This window comes from Leucopleurus acutus (assembly GCF_964270905.1).
Source record: "Leucopleurus acutus genome assembly, chromosome: Y".
In the NCBI taxonomy this organism is placed as follows: Eukaryota; Metazoa; Chordata; class Mammalia; order Artiodactyla; family Delphinidae; genus Leucopleurus; species Leucopleurus acutus.
The window spans coordinates 11,890,112-11,915,007 of record NC_139164.1 but is presented as its reverse complement, the minus strand read 5'-3'; positions in this window follow the sequence as shown (position 1 = coordinate 11,915,007).

The window sequence follows — 24,896 nt, the reverse complement described above, 5'->3', positions numbered from 1 at the left end:
CTCATTCTCTGATACACACTATCTTTGTAATTGACACGCTGGCTGCACGATGTTTAATGTAGTTGGATACGATAAAATCATTATTCTCAGTATGAAACTAAGACGATTCACTTTTTTTATTATCATGGTATGAATCAGTGGCCTAATTAAATATCTAACTCCCGGAAGCCGACCTCTCACCACCGGTGAATTCAACAACGAGGACAAGGATCTGTTTTGTGTCCAATTCCTTCCACCTCTGGAACACTATTTTTGGAATGCTTTAACAAGGCCGTCTGTTACTGTTTTGAAACAACTGCATTCTCTCAGGCACTGGATTGATAAACTGCTTTTAGTCTAACAATCCAAAGTTGAATTTGGTCATGGTTTTCTTGAAGAAATTAAAAGGCTTAGGTACTTCAAGGAATTTCACTTAAAGCAAAACATGGGTTGGATCCCATCGACATTGGTTTTCAGACCTGACACGGCAGGATGTGAGGAAACTTGTGTATCTTGTCTCTCGATCACTTCAATCGTGCCAGCACCATGATTTTATAAGCAGGACTGCATGCAACTTTTTCAACAACACTGTACGGCGGTGGTAATGTCTCAATTTATCAGATGAATTTTAAAAAAACAGAGATTCCATGACTTTCTCAAGATTGCATAGCTAGGAAGTGGCGAGGCTTGGGTTCACCCGAGACTAAAATGCGTGATCCTAAGCATCCATTCCTCTACTCATCAAGTGTTTGTCAGGTACGAACTTAATACTAGACTCTCCTTGGCACCACTAACACGGAGATGGGCGCACCACAACAGTTTTACACACACACACACACACACACACACACACACACACAGAGTCACAGACATCTAAAGCAAGAAAACTCGGATTTTAAATATCTGCCACAACAATAAATGTAAGTTTATAGAAGAAAAAAGGCTTTTCGTTTGTGTCATCAACAAAATTCCACTCAATGTTCCCTGCACTTAAACAAAGTGATTTAAAAAAGGATATAGGTGAAAAGATAGACAAAGGCAAACTAACCAATGCAAGGAATATGCTTTTGATACAAGCCAAGGCAGATCCAGACCAGAGAGAGACATTTAAAAATCTAAAGTATGCAAAGCACATACAAAAGGTTAATGCTCCCTGTGCCACAAATGAAAGACACAACTTCCTTGAAGCAAAAACTAGAGAAAACACAAAGTTTTGAGGTGGTCAAAACAACAGAAGGAGACACAATATCTACCAGTCCCAGACGAATCAAATGAATTAAGAAAGTCGCACATAAAAGAGCTACACAACATAATCAAAGAGGCTGAATGATTGTTAGATCACTTTCTTATGCTGAAGGGGCTCTGAAAAGTGACAAACAAGATCATCAGATAGTGGGGAAACTAAAGGTCCCATTAGGTCAAAGGAAGAAAAGAAGAAAAAAGTAAACTTTGATTCTCATAATTTTTCAGGCATTATGGAGTATGCACTATTTTCTTAATTAAATAGATGATAAACATTGTGTTTATTAGGTAATGACACTATACTTGGGCTAAAATAATACAATATACACCAACATTACCAGATTATACATTCAACCCACTCCTTCCACCTCACAGAAAAGCAGCATTCAGAAAAATTACTAAATGTATAAAGCAGTCTAACATCAGGACAGAATTCCTTCACAAATACAAAATAATAATAAATTAAGGCTGCAATAAAGTAATTTTCTGAGTGATTCTCTTTCCAGTCAAGCAGGGAAAGCAAGGTCCCCATGATGAATTATCAATAATTACGTCTGACTGCAGCAGTTGAAGCAATGTGTGTAAAGTGGCCTTTTTAAAGACTATTAGTCTTTTGGTGAGAACAGTTGTTTGATGAGTTAATGACATTGGAAGTATTATCATTAGTCAATAAATACCAAGACAAATAATTTCAAGTGACCTTTCTTGGCCCTTTATGAGTCAATGGATGTTACCAATACTACCTTGTTGTTTATTCCAGGAGTCAATGCCAAAGTTGAAATGACTGAAAAAGTAGCGTCTATGGAGAGTCTATTTTATAACTACAGTTGACATTATTTTCAAAGAAGTTGAGGAAACACTGATTCAGTACAATGCAAAGTTGAATCTGTGTATTGCAAAGGATGGTGGTGAAAATTTATGTAGAACATAAAAAGTCTTACAAAAATGTATAAAATGTCTTTGAAAACATAAGGTGTCGGAACACCTGTGACTACTGATTCATCACCAGTTATTCTGCAAAAAAAAAAAATGGAATATATTATGTGTTACTGAATCAGTGGTGTCAAGGATACCTGTGAATTTTTGTCAGAAGTTGAACGCTGACTTGTCCTACACACAGCAAGAAATGGGATAATTAGGTGCAAACAGGACCAATTACGGAACTAGTCAAGGACTAAACATATTTAAATTAAAAATATAACTAAAGAAAAGTGCAATGAGGATAGGAAAACAGTATAATAATCTTAAGTGTCCTTACAATTTAGAAATAACACAACTGTAAATGAAAAGAATCGTCAAGAGAAAGACAGGAAACAGAGTGTCTTTGGGGTGGGGGGGACTATAATAGGTGGGAGTCAGAAAATTAAAGTTAATAAATAAATGAGTAGAAAACTAAGAAAGGAAAAATGAGAATAAGGACATTATAAACATATAAAGGTCCACATGAAAACAAAATACAAATATTCCTGAAATTTGGGGTTATATATTGCTGCGTAAGAATCCACCCCCAGTCACTGTGGTTTAATACTCAGCCACATTGCTAGGGGAAGGAACACAAGCTCTACTGGTGGGAGGAGTGGTCTTTGTACAAGGAGAGGGGCAGAACTGTGTGGAGGCTGTGTTTGGAGACCTCCTAACACTCAAGACAGCGAAATAAATTCAAATAAGGGAGCAAAGAAATGGACCACATAGACATACAAACAAACAAACAAAACCCCATATAAAACATAATAGACACAGTAAATAAACACAAGACATGGTTAGCCTGTATCTAATGATGTAGAAACAATCAATTAGACAAACCACCTCTGACACAGTCCAAAAGGTAATTGGCATGCTTATTGCTTCCTAAGTATTATTACCTACAAATGAAATGAAAAGCTAGCAAAAGAACCAGGGAATCTTAGTTCAAATTCTAGCTATGAGTCTCTGCTATCAGCCCTAGTGGAGTATATGGAATGAAACTTACCCTCCTGCTGTAAACAGCTGGAAAACCCATTAAAATACACAAAAATCAGTTTCAGACAGTGGAAAACATCTCTATCAGGACTCTGATTCTTGAGAGAGGTGACACAGATAAGATGGTTTCTATAATTACCCTGTTTTTCTTGGAGGAACTTTTCATACCCACTACAATGACTAACAGGTTTGAAAACACCAAGGGGTGGTGAGAATGTAGGAAACCTCGTATGTTGCTGGTGGGAATGTAAAATGATGCAGCCAATCTGAGAAATACTTTGTCAGTTAAAAATAAAAAAATTTAAAGTGTACTTCTCATGTGATCCAGCTATTACACTGTTAGGTAACATATGGAATTTCTTAAAATTATGTACACTGCCTAAATTTCACTCAGTCTTTTACAAAATGACAGTTGAACATCTTTAACTTGGTATTTTATAAGCTCAATTCTTAAATGAGCCCACTGCTGGTTGGGGTGTTACAATAAATTTAGTTGGTTCCCCTTTGTAGAAAACAGGTGGAATCCTAGACAAAATGTGAAAAACAACTATTTCAGTTTCCTTAACATTCGACCAATGCAGACGACAACAAATTGGGAAGCGTTAATTCTTAAAAAACAAAAAACTGTTACAATTTTGGGCGAGTTTTGTCCGTGAGTCTGTAGCTTTCCTGCTCAACCGTCATAGCATTCTCTGCTTAGTCTGGATGGCCTAGAATTCCTAGCTAGTCCATCAAAATATTAAAGGACGATATACTAACTAACAATGATTCAACAAAGAAGGATGGACTAGCTACTGGACTAGCTTTAGGGCCAGAAGTGGCTCACTGAGTCAGGGCAAAGGTCACTCATAAACCATGGCTTTGTTGGCTAAAAGTGGCAGATATAGTTCAGAGCAGATGGGGAGAATCACATAGATTTCTTAGCTCAAGGTGGCAGGCTGTTATGTATTCAGGGTGAGTGGCCATCCAGTCAGAGATTTAATAGGAAGACCCTAGAAGAAGGAAAACCATAGAAGCACTGAGATATGCTGTCCACACCTCTTCCTGAGTACTGTCCTATGCAAGCCTGAGGGAGACCCAAGACACTGTGATAAGTGAAAGCCAAGAGAGACTTGAGCATCGGCCACACATCTGAATATATTTCTCAACCCACAGACAAGTCAGTTGGCGGAAGTTAGAAGCCTTATGAAATAGAGCTGCCTGATCACAACTCCTGCCCAACCACTGGAACTGATCACTGAACTACGCAGAGATAGAAACCACCTCTAAGGACGTCGGCAAAACTCAATAAGTAAACAGATGGGCAAATAAACAAAATCAACGGACACGGCAAGAGCTGCACATCAGGAGAGACGCTAATTTTGTAGCTGAAGTTCAGGGAAGTTACAAAAAAGTAATTCAGCAGCCCTTATAGGAGAAAATCTAGAGTCCTTGCTGTACTTCATCTTGAATGTCAGTTTTCAACCAAAATTTACAAGCTACAGCATCAGGAAAGTGTGAGCTATATTGGAAAAAATAAAAATAAAAACGAAGCAGTCAATAGGAACTGACTGCGTGGAACTAGGTGTTGGATTTAGTATAAAGAAATGTCAAAACAGCAATTATAAATATGTTCCGAATATTAACGGACTATAAACTAACAATGATTCTACAAATAAGAAATATCAAGGGAGAAATGGAAAGCAGAAGAAAGAGCCAAAGGGAAATTCTAGTGTTGAAAGTACAACAACCGAAATGAAAAAATTATTGGATGGGCTTAACGTCAGATGTTTAGATGGTGTAAGAAATAAGCAGTGAACTTGAAAGTAGATAACAGAAGTTATCCAGTCAAAATTTTAAAAAAGGAAAACAAATATTGAAGGAAAAAGAAACACAACCAGAGCCTCAGTGCCAAGCCCTCCAATACAAGTGGAATAGGAGTTTCAGAAGAAGAGGGCAGGAAGGAGCAGAAAAATATTTTGTAGTAATGCCCCAAGTCTTCTCAAATTAATTTAAAAATTAACGTAAAGATCAAAGAAACTCAACAAACTACAAGTAGGATGAAAACCCAGCAGCACACGTCAAGTACTGTGACGTTTCAAAGATTTTATCCTAGCTGCAAGCTACAGTTAGCTGGTGCAGTAGCATGCATGGCGTGTTCCTGGGGGCGGAGGCGGCTCGGGCGGAGGCGGCTCAGGCAGTTGCGGCACGCACGGTGGGCATGTATTACAGTTAGGAAACCCCAACCTGCAAGCAGACCTGCTCAGCATCTCAAGGGACACTTTCTCTTTACTGCACTCCACAGCAGGAAAACCTGCCTTCTACTCTGGAAGGAGACACCGCATCTATTTTCCAAGGATGTTCTCTACAGAAATTTCCTTAAAAATAGAGCAGAAAAAAGGCGCTTGGTGTTCTGCTCAAAAGAAGTGCAGAGATGCAAGACACCCATGGAACACTGTTTTCTGACAGACGTTATCACAGGCAAATCTTATATAATTGTGCCTTCATCTATATTTTCACTGGATCAGCCCTCTGCTCCATAACATGTAAAATTATGTGACCAGGATTATACAAATTTTAGCTCCCTTCCACTAACATATATCCTTCAAAGAGTACAAAGCCATTTCTGGGTCTTATCCCAGATCGACTTCATTAGACTCTTTAAAGGGAAACCCTGGAGGCACCATTTAATTAACAAGCTGATTCCTAAACACAGCACAATTTCTGAATCGCTGTCCACAGACTCTAATAGAAACTCTGGAAACCTGTGAAACCCTCTGTGATTTACTCCTGCTTACCTTCTTCTCAGCCTTTCTCTTTCCCACTCCATGCAATCCCACCTTATCAGAATGCATGCAGCTACCAATACTCCCCAAGTTTTTACACACCAATGCCCTTGACAGTATATGGAAATTAGTCCCATATACTAATTAGTCCCACATATGGAAAAAAAAAAGTCCCAGCTCTGAAATGATGTTTGATTCTAAGTGTTCACGAGCTGAAGTATGATCCCACCTATGTGGTTGCCTACTGATCGGTGAGAAATTAAGTCCCAATTCTGGAGCCTGACTTAATTCTTTTTCCTATAGAAACGCAGGACTTTACATTTTAAGCATAGTGGTTGAACAAATAACTTCTCCCTACCTATCTGAGATGTCACTTATTCTAGGCCAATGGAACTAACTTGTGTTTGATGATGAAAATAAAATTTAACAACCTTGCCTTTTTTTCTAAGAAAGAAAAGAGAGGTGAATTACACAGTAGAAAGGACACAGTGGGAAATGTAATGGGTTTGTCTGCTCTGGTAGCGTGGTCTCGTTCACTTCAAATACCCCTGTGCTCAAAATTTCCCAGAGCCCCATGTGGATAGCATTACTCACACCAGAACCATGTTCAATCTGTACTGAATATCCTGTGTATACACTAATATGCCTCATCTCAAATTTAAAATATATATCTCTACTTTAGGTCTTTAGATTCTACAGCTGTAGATGGGTGTGGGTGGGTATGGGGTCCTTCCTCCTGTAATTCCATCAACTCCTTAGAAGTTATGTGCAATGAACACTTCAGTTACGTGAAATACAATGGATCTGCTGAGAAGTGGCTTGATTCACATCCCTTGGCCCCTATGCTCCAGCTAGAATACCAACCCTAAACCCTTCTACACAGAATATCTTGCTGCCACCACTGGACAATGGTGGTGTCTCAGTCAGTCTGTTAAAAGTCTTCTGCATCTTGTCTGCTAGCAGCTGAAGTGGTCCTCAGAGGTCTCTCTCTGCTATGTGGAGAAAGTATTGGGTGGTGAGACCATTCACTGGGCCTCTTTGACTCTTCAGAGGGTAAAGGACCTTGATCAGGACTTGAGAATCGTCACTTCAGGTGCTGCTAAGTACATTTTACAGGAAATCACCACATACTTACAGCAGGTATAAGACAGAGAGTCAAGTGGAACTCAGGTCCCCTTCCTCCAGGGCAGCTCTCCCTCCTTTCAGTACCCTGGACCCCTGGCTGACTCTGGGGACGACTGTCATTACAGAAGGAACTAAACGCGAGCCTGGTACAAACTACTGACGACGGGACTCCTCTGTTTCTAGTGTCACGTGGTGCTTCCACTTGGCTGTGTTACAGACGTTTACAACATTTACATTTTATGATAAGCGTGGGTTACTTTTACACACATGCAAAACTTTATAAAGACAAAAAATATGAGACGCTGCTGTGGTAAGAGAAGTTGTCATGATAGAAACCAAATAATAATTCTCTACTGTTTTATCAAACTGGTTTTCATTAATATTTTATTACAGCTTATTCCTGGGTTTAAAACTGAAGGATCCCACATAACCGACATCTACCGAGGGAAGGGGGCTCGAAGGTGACGGAAAAGCTTGTGCATGTGTTTCCTATTCACAGATTCTCCTGGCTGGCTGCTGAGCACACTCTTCTGCAGGGAAACTTGATTTTACTGGCTCAGTTCTCTGTCATTTAACTTAACCTCTTGTTTTTTCGTTTACTTTGAAGGGTAGAAAGGATAACTTCACGGGGTGCACTTTTTGCCGTTTCTGCAACTGAGAGAGAGAGAGAGAGAGAGAGAGAGCGAGAAAGAGAGCACTACATTCCTCTCTGCGCTGAGCTGCTTGACCAACTGAAGGGACATTCTGGGTCTCCAAGTCTACATCACAGAAATCTGACAGCATCTGGAATCCTGGAATCCTTGGAATTCCTCTTGGAAGGGCCTCTTGGAATCTTCTCGGGTGGGCATTACCAGCTGAATCCAGACTTCCATCCACTTACCAGGGCAACCGACTTGTGAGTGGAAGCCCCCTGGACCCTCCAGACCCCATCTGCCATCTGCACACCGCTGCGAGACCTCCCTCAGTGCCAAGTGGAGCACAAGGGCCCAGCTGAGTTCTCTCCAAACACCTAACCCGCGAAGTCATGAGCTACAACCAAAACATGGTTGTTGTTTAATCTCCAAAGTTGCTTATCTGAGATGCACTAGCTACCCAGGTCGCTCATCGTCTCTTTAACCCAGGTTACTCGTGACACTGTCACATCACACTCGTAGCGTCTGATAAATGACCGGTAGTTATATTTTGCAGTAAGTGCAATTTTTCATTTTATTTCTCGCCATTCTGCTGAGAGCCCACTCACTCTTTCTAATAGTTGGGTCTGAATGACTTCTTGTGTCATGTGGATGCCTTCCAAGTTCCACATCCATGTTTTTCAGCACCGTTATCATTGCCTAATAGTCAGTGATAAACCTCATATAAATGAGCGTATAAGCACACACAAGAGCAAACAGAAAACGTGGTCATAGAGATTCACCAATCACAGCTGATGCTCACTACCTGCAGAATCCCTGTATAGGAATTTGCCTAATCCAAAACTGATTTGTAACCCTACAATCAATACTATGGTGCTTAACGAGCATCAACTGTACATCACAATTTACCAGAATTACGTATTTTGGTGCAAATGAGAACAAATGTTGTCATTTTGAGAACAAATGACAAAGACCAGGAAGACATGAGATGTACGGAGATTACTCAACATTCAAAGCATCCTCAAAATTTCAGCCATGCATCCCACCCTGCTGACTTCAGAGTAGGATCGAGAAAGGAACGTGGATATCTCTACATTCCTGCTTCTGTCGATGGGCTGCACGTGTTTAAGAGCCGAGGGGCCCAGAACTGACTTTGCGATTCTATATGTACTTCCTGCTGACACCACCCCAAGTGCTTTTTGTTTCGTTTCAAATAGACGTTTAGATAAATCATTATTATAAACTTCTGTTAATGGAATTGTATTTATCTTCAAGCTTCATTCATCTAACTGAGCTCACTCTCAACATTCGACCATAGGAGCTGAATTATTTACTGTACTTCATCAGAATGAGATTCAGGATGTTAAAAAAAATTTATGTATGTGTCAGATAGCCATGACTATCTGTTGGAGTTAATCATTTATGACACCTAGTTATGAATGGCGCTTTCTGGAAATGAGATATTAATGGAGCTTGAAACATGAAGGACCAGATAACTGGTCACCAAGAGCACGTGTCCAAGGACCACAGACTTGGGACCAAAAGCAAAACAAAACCATCTGTAGGATGTCTGGGGGTGAGCTAGACAGAGGAGGCTCGGTTTAAACATTTGGGGTTTAGAACTAACCCAGAGTTTTCCTAAAAATCAAGAGAGGGGCCAAGTGCTGTATATCAGGAAGGCACCGAGAAGACTCTGGAGCAGGGGTGAGGGGTGCTGGGGGCATGGGGAGGAGGCAAGTGATTTGGCTCCTAAATCCAATATATTTTGAAAACCTACTGAGAACGACCCTGATGCCTCACCGACAAGTACAGACTTCCCTCTGCGGGCAGGGAGTGCAGATTTCAAGGAAAACAAACAAACAAACAAACGAATCTCAGCTATGAGATTCTCTGACATGACTCACTCTCTACGGTTATAGGTACCTAGTAGTTTTCTTGTAAAGGCCTTAAGGCAGGCTTACGATGAACTCTTTTCTTTCCTCCAGTTGGGCAATGGCCAATCTTCATGTAATATCTTTCATCCACTTACATAATAACCTAGCCAATGAAATTCCCCGAAGGGTACTCCCCAAATTAAGTAAGAATCCTTCCTTTCGTTACTCTTAAGGAGGAGGATGAAGGCTGATGAAGTTGCTGGACTTACCTGGCAATTTTCAAGTACACTGAAGACGATAAAACTGACACAGAATTCAAAGGAAAGTGTTTTGTTAGAAATAGGTGCAGAATACTTAGAATAAATAAGCAACACTTTCAACATTAACCCTAAGAGATGCTTCCCAAGTATATCCCATATCAGAGGAGAAATGCTGCAGAAAGTAACTGACCATCTATCTGTATCCTCAGGAAAGCATGAGAAGAATTTTAGAAGGGATCTTAACAAATGGTTTACTCAGACTCAGGATCTTTAAGCACATGTTAGTTCACCACATACTTGTAAATTATTGAGAAAGTAAATGATTCTGGTGATAGCCCATTTCAACAACTGGGAAGTCCTGATTTGATTTCCAAGGAAAATAGGCTAATTATATGAGAAACTGGAATATCTCCTTGTAAGTGTGTCTTCCAAGGTGTGCCTACCATTTGCCACTTTAGTAAGCTGAAACATATGTGACTCTAACTTTAGAATATTAAGTTAGTAATTTATTGATTAGCATAGCATAATGATATTAGAATGCAGTTTGCTTCAATGTAGTACTCACCACGTGGCAGGCGAAGTAATGGCCCCCCAAAGACACGGACATCCAAATCCCTGGAACTGGTGAATACATTATGTTACGTGGTAAAAGTGAAGATGTGACTAAGTTAAGGATATTGAGATGGCAGAGCCCTGGATTAGCCAGGCAGACCCAGCAGAATGGCAACTCTCCTTCAGGGCAAAGGGAGATCCCACTACAGAAGAGGACTGTCAGAGAGACGCAGTGTGCGGAAGACACTGCGTGGGGCAAGGCGCCACGGGATAAGGAATGCAGGGCGGCTCCAGAAGCCGGAAAAGGCAAGGAAGCGCACGCTCTCTGAAGCTTCCTGAGGGAACAAAGTCCTGCCAACACCTTGACTCCAGACCTCTGATCCCTAAAACTGCAGGATAATAAATTTACGTTGTTTTAAGCCACCGAATTTGTGGTAGTTTGTTACAGAAGCAATGAGAAATTAATATGCAATACGGAAAGGAAGACAGTGCAGCCCCTCAGAAACATAAGGCACAGAATTGCAAAGGCTTCCAAATATCTAGTAATCACTTATTTTTGTGCTTGCTAATATGCCCTGGACGGAACTGTGTCCCCCGAAAACTCTTATGTTGCAGCCCTAACACCCAAGGCAACAGTGTCTGAAGACAGGGCTCTTAGGAGGTGATTATGATTAAATGAACTCGTAAGGGTGGGGCCCTAAGACGGTAAGAGGCGGAGGAGAGACACCCCTCTCTCCATTCCTCTGCGCTTGGAAAAGGCCGCGTGAGCAGTAGGCAGGCAGCCACCCACCTACAAGCCAGGAAGGGGCCCCTCATCACGAGCCACAATAGCCAACACCTCCATCGTAGCTTTCCAGCTCCCAGAAGTAGGAGGAACCACGCCTCTGGCCTGGAAACCACCCACCCAGTCTGTGGTTTTTGCGCGAGCCCCTGTGCAGACCGGTGCATGAGCAGGAATGCAGTCGCACTGCATCGAAGCAGTGAGTGCGCAGCTTCCTGGGAGGCAGGATGGCATGGGGTCCTGGGCTGCCTGACTCTTGAGTCCACGAGTCCCTGTTCACCGTGAGTGACTACGAGCGAAAATCGGAATTTCTGTGGGCTTCGGTTTCCTGATCTGTAATGTCGGGTAAATGAGAACCACAGGGTTCACGTTCAGGATGGGGACCGAGGAGGATGCTGAACTCGCTCCCCTGCACCCCGCAAATACGGGATCTACAGCTACACTTGGAACCACTTCCTCTGAAAACCCCCGAAACCCGGCTGAGCGATGCCTACTCTGGGACGCGGGCTCGCCATAACCCTGGGCTGCTCCCTGAAGAGCAGGGTTTGAACCCCACACGCGGCACCCCTACTTTTAAGACCTCCTCCTGCGTGCAGCCGCGGAACCCCTGGCTCTGAGAACCGCCAGGGCCGGGCCCACAAGGCCCCCGGAAGCCGCTCTCAGAGGCCCGGGGACTCACCGCCTGGCTGCTGCGCGGCGATGGGGACCCGGAGAAGCCGGAGGGGCAGGGCTGTGGCCTGAGGCGCACACGGCGGCCTGGTGTCCTCGGGGTCAGAGCCGAGCCTCCTGCGGCCCCCGCGCCGCCCAGCACACCAGGTACTGCGCCTGAGCTTGACAGGCGTCTGCAGCCCTGGCTTCACGTCCGAGGCCCTGGTTTTACTAAGTCTGAGGCCCCGGTTTTACGTCAGTGACCCCAGTTTTACGTCCGTGGCGCCGGCTTTACGGCTGAGGCCCCGTCTTTACCTCTGGGGGCCCGGTTTTATGTCAGTGACCTCAGTTTTATGTCAGAGACCCCCGGATTTACGTCACTGATCCCGGTTTTATGTCTGAGGCCCCGGATTTACGTCGCTGAACCCAGATTTACGTCGCTGAACCCGGATTTACGTCGGTGACCCCGGATTTACGTCAGTGGCTGTGGCCCCAGTTTTAACTGCCACCGGGGGACACGGCCGGGCCCTGGTGGCCAACGGGGCTGAGGCTTGAGGTCCCACAGGACTGCCTACATTTGCCTCCGTGCAGAGCTTCCGCCTGAGGGTCAGCCGGAGTCTGGTGCTCACGAGACCGTGCCCCTGGGGCCACTGACGGGGCTGGGCAAACCCTCAGGGTCAGCACCGACTCAGCCAGGTGTCTGCAGCGGCGCATTCACCCCAGCGCTCTTCGCAGTAGGCGCGGCGGGGGCCCCTGCGGGTCCGTGAGCGGAGAGCCGGATACAGAGGAGGGGCGCTCACGCGCACACGATGGGTGCCACTCAGCCGTGAAAAAGGAGGGCGTGCCGCCATGTGTGACGGCGGATGGACCTGGAGGGCCGTAGGGTGAGTGAAAGTAGCCAGACGAAGACAAACAGCACACGGCCTCTCTTCTCCGTGGGATCCAGGCCACAGACAGACAGAAAACCAGCTCCTAGATGCAGAGAACGGAGTGGTGGTCGCCAGAGGTGGGGGCGGGGCGTGGAGGAGATAGGGGGAAAGGGGTCGGAAGGTGCAAACTTCTAGTTGTGACAGAAAGAAGCCCTGGGATGTGATGTCCCGCACAGTGACCACGGCTAGCAATACTGTGCTGCGTAGTATTGGAACTCTACGGGGCGGTTCTCACCATTAAATCAAACCATGTGCTGCGCACACCGTAGACTTAACGCAGTGGCGGACGTCAGTTACTTCTCAGTAACTGAATGAAACACGGTCTCACTGCAGGAAGAAAAGTGCACCTGTGTGTCGTGACAGACTTTAACTCGGCTTATTCTGGTGGTGATTTCACAGTGTATACCGACGTCGAGGTATTACCGTGTACCCCTGACGCTAATGTAAGCTGTGTGTAAGTTACACCTCCAGAACGAAGCCCGCAGTGTACGGAATTTGTAATGGTCAGACCAAACCATAACGTAGGTTAAGTGTTTAGAGCACTGTGTAACCTGGCCTACAAACGTTCCTAGTCTTGTAACATTTCATTTTACTGAAGCAGTTACTTAAATGAACGTAATTTTAAGTAAAACAGCGAGACGTGGTTGCAATAGAAAAGGACTAAGATACAGGAACCTTAAATTCAGATTTCTTTTTGGTGATCTCGAGTCAGTCACAGTCTCTCTGTAAGTTTTTTGACATTATCCTCACTCGCATGAGGACGTTGAGATGGAAATCTGACAAGTTCATTGTGAGGACAAAGATGAAACGACACATGTGAATGAGCTTAGAACTAAGAGAGACTAGGAGTGTCATTTGTCGGTGTCGTTCACTGGCTGTGATGATTATTACCATTTTTACATGTCAGGAAACGGAAAGCACCAACCTATGAGGTTTTTCACACTTACGTTATCATTTAGGAAACTTAATGGCCTTTTAGAAAGTTCCCCTCTGGGAGTTTTAGACTCGGTTTTTGCTAAGTTTTCCTGGGTTTCTGTCACTGGCAATTGTCTCCGTGAAGCAGAAAAAGAAAAGGAGGAATCCCATGTCTCTCTGGCAGTAAAGCACTGAGCCATGGAGACAAGAAACAAAAAGCAAGCAGGTGGTCTCATGCGGGGATCCTTGGGTGACCAGGCTGAGTGGGCTTGGGGTAATTCAGAGAGTAGAGTCCACACGCCACACTCCTGACGGGGGCACAGCCGCCGCCTCCAGGTTTTACCTCTGGTGTGAAAACTGAAAAACTAATGACTAATACCTATAGAACTTTGTACATCACAGATTGTAACGTACTCATATTCTCTTCTTAAATATAACCTAGTCCACACTTCCTACCTCATTACGCTTGCTTTATTTTATCGTGGATGAAAACCTTCTTCACAAAATTGATATGTATTGTCCCCACAAGGGGATGGCATGGCTGAGGTTTAAAAGCGTTGGGATCATGTGGATAGAGTGCGATAAAGCTGGAATATGCCCTTAATGCATTGACTCACTTCATTTGTACTTTATCGCAACTTGCTACTTTTTATCAGTATTTTTAACGTGGTTAAACTTAAATGTACACCAGAAAACTGAGATGGACCAGAATATACCCATCCAGGGTTTGGATATTTTGCACATAAAAGCAAGGACACATTTTATGTCTCTATCGATATTTCTCTGTTAGTGGCGATTTATCGTGTTCATACCCTTAACACTACTTACTATGTAAAAAAACAAAGCAAAAGAAAAGCAAGAGTGAAGTCCTCAATCACTTCAGAACTTAAACTAACGTCAGGTTGTCCTGCCGGCCTGGGAGAGGGTGGCAAGTGAGGCTGTTACATTGGATACAGAATTTAGGGGTGCACCAAAAAAATTCAGTAATCGAGGTGAATAATATTTAATGCACTATTTTAAAAATGAGAAGTGATGCAGAATACATGATGAACAAGATATTAAGACTTTAAATAAAGACAGGATCAGTTTTCTACCAGATAAATGGACTTGGACACACAAATCCACACCCACCAATTGATACAATTTTGCCCTTCATTTCCAGGACTGCAAGCAAGTACTTAGTAGAATGAATTCAGCAGACTCTTCAGGGACATAAAAGAGTTTTTATGTTTAATAACTCTGAGAGTGGAGCACCTGTGACTTCAATTTATTGGCTTTGAACATTCCTGTAACATAAAATGAAGGACAACTTACAGGGTTTGAAGTAGCAATTGTGTTGATGATTAAATTTCTCAAGAAAAAACACAGGAGTCAGGTTTTAGTAGCTTCTGGGACATCTCATCACCGCTAAGCAGCAAGTATACTGCTTTCCCAGAAGGGTTTCAGGTTCTCAAAGGAGAGATCGCACACTGTCTTTTAAAGATTGACATCTCTACAGACTTAGGGATTGTAAAGAATAGCAATCTCATCAGCATCTTCCCCAGATATACATGAGGAGTGTGTGTGTGTGTGTGTGTGTGTGTGTGTGTGTGTGTGTGTCTGAGATAAAGACAAAGACAGAGACAGAGAAAGAGACAAGAAGGAGGAAGAGGAGAAGAAGGAAGAAAAGGAAAAAAATAAATAGGTAGGTAGTTAGAAAGGCAGATAGATACAGAGATGGAAATTTTAGGACAAGTTATAGAGCACTGAATAGGACTAGAATGTCTCCTTTTCCTAAGTCAGGAGCGAGTTTCCTACCTTCCAGCTAACACTCAGTATAGGAGGGAAAAAATGTTTAAATATATAAAATTAATAGGGTGTAGTACTTATCAGAAGTAGAGGAGGGCAATTCCAGTTGTCCAAAGAAACAGGTACACTTTAGTAGAAATCTTGGAGGACTGTCTCTCCGAAATATCCAGTATACAGTCGTACATCTACCCATAAGCTCAAACTCTGAGTCTCCGAGTTGAGCGGCATGGAAAAGACCTCAGACACTTAATTTAGAAAATGCCTCTTATAATGCCAGTGCAGAGTGGTAAACTACGTCATAAAATTGGAATTTTAAAACCATTGTCGTTTAAGAGGAGGGCTGGCTGAGAGAAAGGAGATGTCCAATTCTGACTAAATAATATTCCTACAGAGAGAGACCAAGTAATTCGTTAAGTGCTGCACCATGGTTAGTCCCACTAGTATTTAAGTGATTTGCTTAGAAATGATTAAATTCTTAACTGGACTTTCAGAATAATAATTAAGTAAAACTGCTTTGCGTTATTAGAATGGACCAGATTAAGAAGTTAATGAGCACAAAGTCTCTGAACAATGTGGGATTCTGGGGTGAAGGCCAGGCTTTCCCAAGGAAGATGGAAGAGCCGGGTGGTCCCGCATCTGGGGCATCCCCCGGGCACGGTGAGCACGCCCCCTCCCCAGAGAGCCTTGAAGATAGGAGTTGAAGCGCAAGTCAATATGGAACCCTCAGAATAAGACTGTCCATCAGAGCAGTACTAGAAATAACCTAGTTTACATTTCTGTTGTTATAGAATAGAATATATAGAATGTTATAAATAGAATAAATAGAATGTTAATAGAGAGGGTCGTCCCTCTCTTTTATTCAAGTAAAACCACTTCATACTGTTAGGGTCACTTCAAAATTATTCCATCTGAAATTGCACAGGCTTCCCTCACGGAACCAGGCTGGTTTCTTCCTCTACTTCCCATAGATCACATCAATTTTAGTTGACACTTTAGAGGTTGCCTTTGCCCCCAAGGAACTGTGCTCACGCTGAGGACAGGAGACATTTCCTCTTGTTATTCCTAATGCCTAGTAACCTTTATACATATTTTAAAATAAAGGAACAAATGGATGAATTAACTCCATCATTTTGAAGGTATTTCTCCTTTGCTCGTAGCATTTTTGTTTGTTTGTTTGTTTGCGGTACGCGGGCCTCTCACTGTTGTGGCCTCTCCCGTTGCGGAGCACAGGCCCCGGACGCGCGGGCTCAGCGGCCATGGCTCACGGGCCCAGCCGTTCCGCGGCATGTGGGATCCTCCCGGACTGGGGCACGAACCTGCGTCCCCTGCATCGGCAGGCGGACTCCCAACCACTGCGCCACCAGGGAAGCCCCTGAAGATTTATAATAGAGCTATTTTTTTCTAAATCTATATTAAAGGCACAGATGGAAGCACAATTTGTGAACGTAATTAAACAGGATAAGCTCCTGGAAACCCTAGAAATCAGATGGTGGAGTTCCTGGGATGCGTTTGTGTGATGAACAGGGAATAATAGTTCCATTAGTGTCAAATACGTAATACATTTGCTCCACACTTTTATTTGTCAATAAATTACCATAGAATTTTTTTGTAGCCTAGAGAATAGATGACATAGCCAGTGGAAATTTAATGACTAGCGTATACTATAAAAATTTAACATAGTTTTCATTGCAGTAGATGAAAAGGAAATTAGCAATAAATATGATTTTGACTCTTACAAAGAATATCTGAGTGTACGTAGGTATAGTCAGTGCTTATGTATATAGTAGCTTATGTTTCTGTATTTCACCTATTCCACAAAGGATTTGAGGTTCATTTGGGAAATATACTTAAACGCAAATCTCCTCCCAACCCCCAGCAAACCTCTCCACAAAGCAGAAGAGAAAGACAGCAGTTTTATCATCAGATAAGCGTTAAATCAGAATGTGGTGCACACCACAGGGAATTCGCCAAGAGAGGCAAAGACAGAAGGAAAATCTCACCCTTTTATGTGGCCAGGCAGCTAGAGCTCCTTCTGTGAATGTTCTCAAGATGAGCACTGACTAGGCCTCAGCAAGACCTGGCCGCAGCGTGTACTATACACATACAGAGCCATCCCGAGTTGACCTGCGAATTGCAGGGACCGTCTGTGGTAGCTAATCAGCTTCGTCCAGGGGAAAGATGAACCGCTCCTGTCTTTGTGACGAGAGGTAGGTTTGCAGGTTGGGGCCAGGAGCCTACAGAAGCTCATCCCCTCACCTCCCACAGAGCCTGGGAGATGGGCTCCCTCTCCCTTCCTGGTTTTGTTTCAAAGAGATAGTCCCCAGGTCCTTGAGAAGGACACTTCTGGGTCACAAAGCTGAGAAAAGTCCCATCAGAAAGATTTATACACATTTCAAAACGAGGAGAGAGTACTTAACGACAAGTTTTCTAAAATAATTGCTCTGAGCAAAAGGCAGAGGTGGAAACCTCTCTCCTTATTTAATGGAGGAGAATTAAGCCCGTTATTCATAGTTTGTATTTGTCCTCACAGGTCTCGTGGGCTGTACAGTTTTACGAAAGTACAAAGTTTCCATCAGAAAGATAGTGGAAGTCTTATTTTATTGCTTGGTGAGCATTTCAGGTACTCTTTGCCTGTTTCCCTGTAAGAAAATACTATAGCAAAGAATAGGCCAACTGGGTGAACTGTATTTCCAATGAGTGTTTTCTGCCTAAAAAAATTCCTTTTTCAGAGGTGCATGCTGGTAAAGATCCCTAATAGAGACAAAAGGAGCCTCCTAGATGTTCTAAATCAGATGGTCTTGTGCCCCAGTGATCTTAGTTTCCTGCCATTAGAACAGACTAGGGGGATTGGGAGGAACACAGATGCCTGTCCTCTGTTACTGTCAATTTCCCCTTTCATGGCTGTTAATGTTTGCCTTAGGTTTTGAGGTGCTCCTATGTTGGGTGCGTAAATATTTACAACTGTTACATCTTCCTCTTGGATTGATCACTAGGTAGTGTTCTTCTTTGTCTCTGGTAATCGTCTTTATTTTACATTTGGTAGTGTATATATTAATATAATAAAGGTACATGTAACTTTACTGAAAGAAAAATAGTCTTTATTTTAAAGTCTATTTTGTGTGACATGAGAATTCCTACTCCAGCTTTCTTTTGCTTTCCATTTGCATGGAATATCTTTTTCCATCCCCTCACTTTCAGTCTGTCTGTGTCACTAGGTCTGAAGCGGGTCTCTTGTAAGGACAGCATATATACGGGTCTTGTTTTCGTATCCATTCAGCCAGTCTGTGTCTTTTGATTAGAGCATTTAATCAATTTACATTTAAGGTACTGATCGATATGTGTGTTCCTGTTACCATTTTCTTAATTGTTTTGGGTTTGTTATTGTAGGTCTTTTCCTTCTCTTGTGTTTCCTGCCTAGAGAAGTTCCTTTATCATTCATTGTAAAGCTGGTTTGGTGGTGCTGAATTCTCTTAGCTTTTGCTTGTCTGTAAAGGTTTTAATTTCTTTGTCGAATCGAATGAGATCCTTGCTGGGTAGAGTAATCTCGATTGTAGTTTTTTCCCTTTCATCACTTTAAATATGTCCTGCCACTCCCTTCTGCCTTGCAGAGTTTCTGCTGAAAGGTCAGCTGTTAACCTGACAGGGATTCCCTTGTATGTTATTTGCTGCTTTTCCCTTGCTGTTTTAATATTTTTTTCTTTGTATTTCTTTTTTGATAGTTTGATTAATATGTGTCTTGGCATTTTTTCTCCTTGGATTTATCCTATCTGGGACTCTCTGCTCCCTGGACTTGACTATTTCCTTTCCCATATTAGGGACGTTTTCAACTATAATCTCTTCAAATATTTTCTCCGTCCCTTTCTTTTTCTCTTCTTCTTCTGGGACCCGTATAATTCGAATGTTGGTGCGTTTAATGTTGTCCCAGAGGTCTCTGAGACTGTCCTCAATTCTTTTCATTCTTTTTTCTTTATTCTGCTCTGCAGTAGTTATTTCCACTATTTTATCTTCCAGGTCACTTATCTGTTCTTCTGCCTCAGTTATTCTGCTATCGATCCCATCTAGAGAATTTTCAGTTTCATTTATTGTGTTGTTCATCATTGTTTGCTTGCACTTTAGTTCTCCTAGGTCCTTGTTAAAGGTTTCTTGTATTTTCTCCATTCTATTTCCAAGATCTCGGATCGTCTTTACTGTCATTCCTCTGAGTTCTTTGTCAGGTTGACTGCCTATTCCCTCTTCATTTGTTTGGTCTGGTGGGGTTTTACTTTGCTCCTTCATCTGCTGTGTATGTCTCTGTCTTCTCATTTTGCTTATCTTACTGTGTTTGGGGTCTCCTTTTCTCAGGCTGCAGGTTCATAGTTCCCAGTGCTTCTGGTGTCTGCCCCCAGTGGGTAAGGTTGGTTCAGTGGGTTGTGTAGGCTTCGTGGTGGAGGGGACTGGTGCCTGTGTTCTGGTGGATGAGGCTGGATCTTGTCTTTCTGGTGGGCGGGGCCGCATCTGGTGGTGTGTTTTGAGGTGTCTGTGAACTTATTATGATTTTAGGCAGCCTCTCTGCTAATGGGTGGGGTTGTGGTCCTATCTTGCTAGATGTTTGGCATGGGGCGTCCAGCCCTGGAGCTTGCTGCTCGTTGAGTGGAGCTGGGTCTTAGCAGGGAGTCAGAGATCTCTGGGAGAGCTCTCACTGATTGATATTACGTGGGGCCGGGTGGTCGCCGGAGGTCCAATGTTTTGAACTCGGCCCTCCCACCTCAGAGGCTCAGGCCTGACACCCGGCTGCGGCACCAAGACCCTGCCAGCCACACGGCTCAAAAGAAGAAAAGGGACAAAAAGAAGAAAGAAAATATAAATAAAATATATTAGAGTTATTAAAATAAAAAATTAAAAATATTATTAAAATTAAAAAACTAAAAATAATAAAAACGTAATACACGGAAAAAAAGAAGAGAGCAACCAAACCAATAAACAAATCCACCAATGATACCAAGGGCTAAAACTGTGCTAGGATACACGTAAAAATCATAAACTAGTAGTCGCATACAGCACACCCCAAGTCTACAGTTGCTCCCAAAGTCCACCGCCTCAATTTTGGGATGATTCATTGTCTATTCAGGTATTCCACAGATGCAGGTACATCAAGTTGACTGTGGAGCTTTAATCCTCTGCTCCTGAGGCTTCGGGGAGAGACTTCCCTTTCTCTTCTTTGTTTGCACAGCTCCTGGGGTTCAGCTTTGGCCCTGCATCTGCATGTAGGTCGCCCTCTGGCGCCTGTTCTTCGCTCAGGCAGGACGGGGTTAAAGGAGCAGCTGATTCGGGGGCTCTGGCTCGCTCAGGCCAGTGGGGAGAGGGAGGGGTACGGATGCGGGGCGAGCCTGCGGAGGCAGAGGCCGGCGTGACGTTGCACCAGCCTGAGGCGCGCCGTGCGTTCTCCCGGGGAAGTTGTCCCTGGATCCCGGCACCCTGGCAGTGACGGGCTGCACGGGCTCCCGGGAGGGGAGGTGTGGATCGTGACCTGTGCTCGCACACAGGCTTCTTGGTGGCGGCAGCAGCAGCCTTAGTGTCTCACACCCGTCTCTGTCCTCACCGACAGCTGCGTCTCGCGCCCGTCTCTGAAGCTCGTTTCGGCGGTGCTCTGAGTCCCCTCTCCTCGCGCACCCCGAAACAATGGTCTCTTGCCTCTTCGGCAGCTCCAGACTTTTCCCTGGACTCCCTCCCGGCTAGCTGTGGCGCACTAGCCCCCTTCAGGCTGTGTTCACGCAGCCAACCCCAGTCCTCTCCCTGGGACCTGCCCTCCGAAGCCCGAGCCTCAGTTCCCAGCCCCCGCCCGCCCCGGTGGCTGAGCAGGCAAGCGTCTCCGGCTGGTGAGTGCTGGTCTGCACCGAGCCTCTGTGCGGGAATCTCTCCGCTTTGCCCTCTGCACCCCTATTACTGCCCTCTCCTTCATGGATCCGAAGCTTCTCCCCGCCACCCCCACCCCCACACCGCCCCCCCATATCCCCACCCACCCCCACGCCTCATACCCCGTCTCCACCAGTGAAGGGGCTTCCTAGCGTGTGGAAACTTTTCCTCCTTCACAGTTCCCTCCCCGTGACACAGGTCCTGTCCCTATCTCTTTGTCTCTGTTATTTCTTTTGCCCTACCCAGGTACGTGGGGGGTTTCTTGCCTTTTGGGAGGTCTGAGGTCTTCTGCCAGCGTTCAGTAGGTGTTCTGTAGGAGTTGTTCCACGTGTAGATGTATTTCTGGTGTATCTGTGGGGAGGAAGGCGATCTCCACGTCTCACTGCTCCAGCATCTTGAAGGTCCTCCTACATTTGTTAGTCCCTTGCTAAAAGGCTGACTGGAGAGTTAGCTGGTCTCTATCTATCCTACTGCCCCTCTCCAAATACTCACTGTGCGCCCCTTTACAACCTATTGTGAAGGCTCTTATTAACCTTTACTTTTTCAATGCAAAGAGTACCACCCAAACACTTGCTTATGCCAGTTTACCAGCCCCTGGCCTAACTGATCTGACTGCTGGTCATGCCGGCCTCTAGATACTGCTAAAGGACCTGAACTGTTCTCTGTTTCTGCCGATGTGAACATCTGGTGGACCAAGTATGGAAGGCAGATAAATGACAAGGTATGGCACCCATGTCTAAGAAAACATTGCTCTGTCCCTCCTTCTGGTGAGTTATTTGGGTCTTGCATAACCTACATGGAAGGGCAAGAACTTTCCCTTGCCCACATAAAGACCAACAGGTGAAAAATTGTCCCTTTGCTTTGGAACAAACATGATACTCGGCCTTTCCCGAGTGACACTCTGGGACCAATAGTACATTCAGACTCTGTGGTTTGACCCCACAGGTGGCATCTTCAAATCCCTGGAAAGATTGTAAGTGGCTCTAGCGCTAGCATTCTTGGTACAAACGTCTGCCAAATCAACAAATGTTTTGGATGACTCGTAAGCCACCTCCGTACAACTTGGGGTACTACGGCTGCTCCCATGACTAAGCTGCCTACTACCATAAGCTATGTACGGGTGGACCACTATAAAAATCTGGACTCGCTTGGCCACAGAACCAAGCCTTAGTGCTGCCCAAACCAGACCACAGGCCTCCTGTACCAACTTTTTGCAACCTGTCCTGCTCTCACAGATTGACAGGAGCACACGGGAAATGGAGGGTATGGATGCTAGCATTACCAATGGCAAAGGTCGTGGAATACTCCAGTTCCTGGAGATTGCAGGTTCCGTTGTAACCTTGTCTGCAAACCACACTGGTCTTTTTATGTTGGGTGGCAGCAAAGTATATAAAGGGTGTCCACCTAACCGGTCAGGACAATGGGGACTTGGATACCTGGCTCCTTCTGTCACCAAATACTCCACCCTAAATGCAGCCAAATTACAAACCTGGGCTCCTTTGTTCATAAAACTGTGTCCCATAAAGGTGCCAGCAGGGAAGTCATAGACAATCCATTGGGTATCACAACTCCAACTTCTTTTCATTGTTCAGGATCTTATTCCCAAGCTATGGAGGTTATGAATTAGAACAGCCATCTTAACTCTCCATGGTAGTGGAACAAGAGTTCAGTTCCCCTATGCAAAGTGTGAAAATACTTCAGTCAGAAGTTAACAGCCTAGCATCAGTGGTGCTCCAAAATGGACTTGCTCTGGACATCCTGACTGCTCGGCGAGGATGAGCTTATGCAATCATCGGTGGAAAATACTGCTTCTACGCAAATCAAATGGGAAAAATAGTCTCCAACTTATTAAAAGTGAAGGAAATGCTTTCGTCACATAAATGAAGCAAAGCCGTTTTATTGGACTGATGTCTTCCCAGGACTGGGGAACTGTTTCGGTAGGGTTTGGGGAAATGTACTTTGATTTGATTTGTTCTTTTCTGTTTTTCTTCATCCTCATTCTAACCTATGTTCTTTTCTCCCTTTGCAGGTCTCTTAGCACTGAGCTACTCACCCAGTTTTGCTCTCCACGGCCATCACCTTAGCCTTTCCTTTGTGAAACATCAAGGGAAGTTGCAGAGGAGGGAATCCTTGGGGCTCAGAGCGGGCCGCCCAAGATATGGCTTGTTGATTATTTTGAACAGAGGCTACCAGGGAAACGGTCAGTGAGGGGAAATGATTGAAAACCACAACGAAAACACTCTGGCCCCCTGCCTTCCCCCAAAGTGCAAACTAAATCCATGTGACGGTATCCTCCCTATGGCAGGAGGCTAGAAAGCATCCTTGTCACCACAGTTAGGAAATTCAAGGCTAAGAAAGCTGGATAAACGAACGCTGACACTTCTTCATTAGGCTGCTTGCCCAAGCACAAGCCTCTTTGTTTTGTCGAATGTACAAAAATGTTTCTTTGTCCAAAACTAGATACATTCAGCGGGCTTTGGTCACTTCAGGCGGTCCCATTTCTGAGACCTCTGTGTACATGAATTAAATTGGTTTGTTTTTCCTGTTAATCTGTCTTGTGTCCACATAATTATTAGGAGAGCCAAAAGGACCTCAACAGGGGTAAAGGAGAAATTTGCCCGTCCCCGTGTTGCTAGACAAGGTCACACATGTTCACTGGCTCAGAAAAGATTTGAGGAGACCCTAAGTTTTCACCTCTGGCTGATCTTTAGTCTCCAGGTGTACTGGGTGGGAAAACTTGCGAAAATGAAAACGGTGTATACGGTGATGAAGCTGTGCACCCAGCCCCAAGGTAATCTGCAGAGACCAGGAGAGTGGTTTTTGAAATTTGTGTTTCCTTGCTACCTCCCCAAACCCCCTGACCCAGCACCCTGGCGGTTTAAAAAAATAATAATCGGTTGTGTCCACCCACGTCGTGGAACAGAAACACCAGTGGCTACACAGCACACGGCAAAGAAAGCCGTCTAACCAAAAATAGTTCGGCATAGTAACGGAAAGGATCAACTACAACCAGCAGCCACACATGAATACGAGGGAGAAGAACCTTCTCCCCATTTACTGCATTCCAAACTTCAAAATCTCCAGTTTTCAACACCACTTACAAGGCATGCAATGAAACAAGTGTGTATTTGCCCCATCACAGGTCAGATAGCAAATTAATAGAAACTGTGCATGAGGAAACCAAGTACTTTAACTCTGTAGGCAGACATTCAATCAAGAGTCATACCTACGCTCACCTGACAAAGGAAACGATGGAGCAAGAACTAAAAGAAACCAGGAGACCCAGGTCTAGCGAAATAGAGACTCTCAACAAAGAGACATTTAAAGCAGAAACAAATAGGAATTATGGGCTGAAAAACCACAGCATGTGAATCAAAACCTTCAGTAGAGACTTCGAAGGAAGGTTTGAGCAGGCAGAAGAATCACAAAACCCAAAGTCAGGTTAATTGAAATCATCCTGGCTGAGGAGCAGAAGGAGAACAAAAATAATGCAGAAAATGTAACAGCCTAGATTATTTGCCAGACTCCACTGAGCAATCCGAGGCTTACGTATTT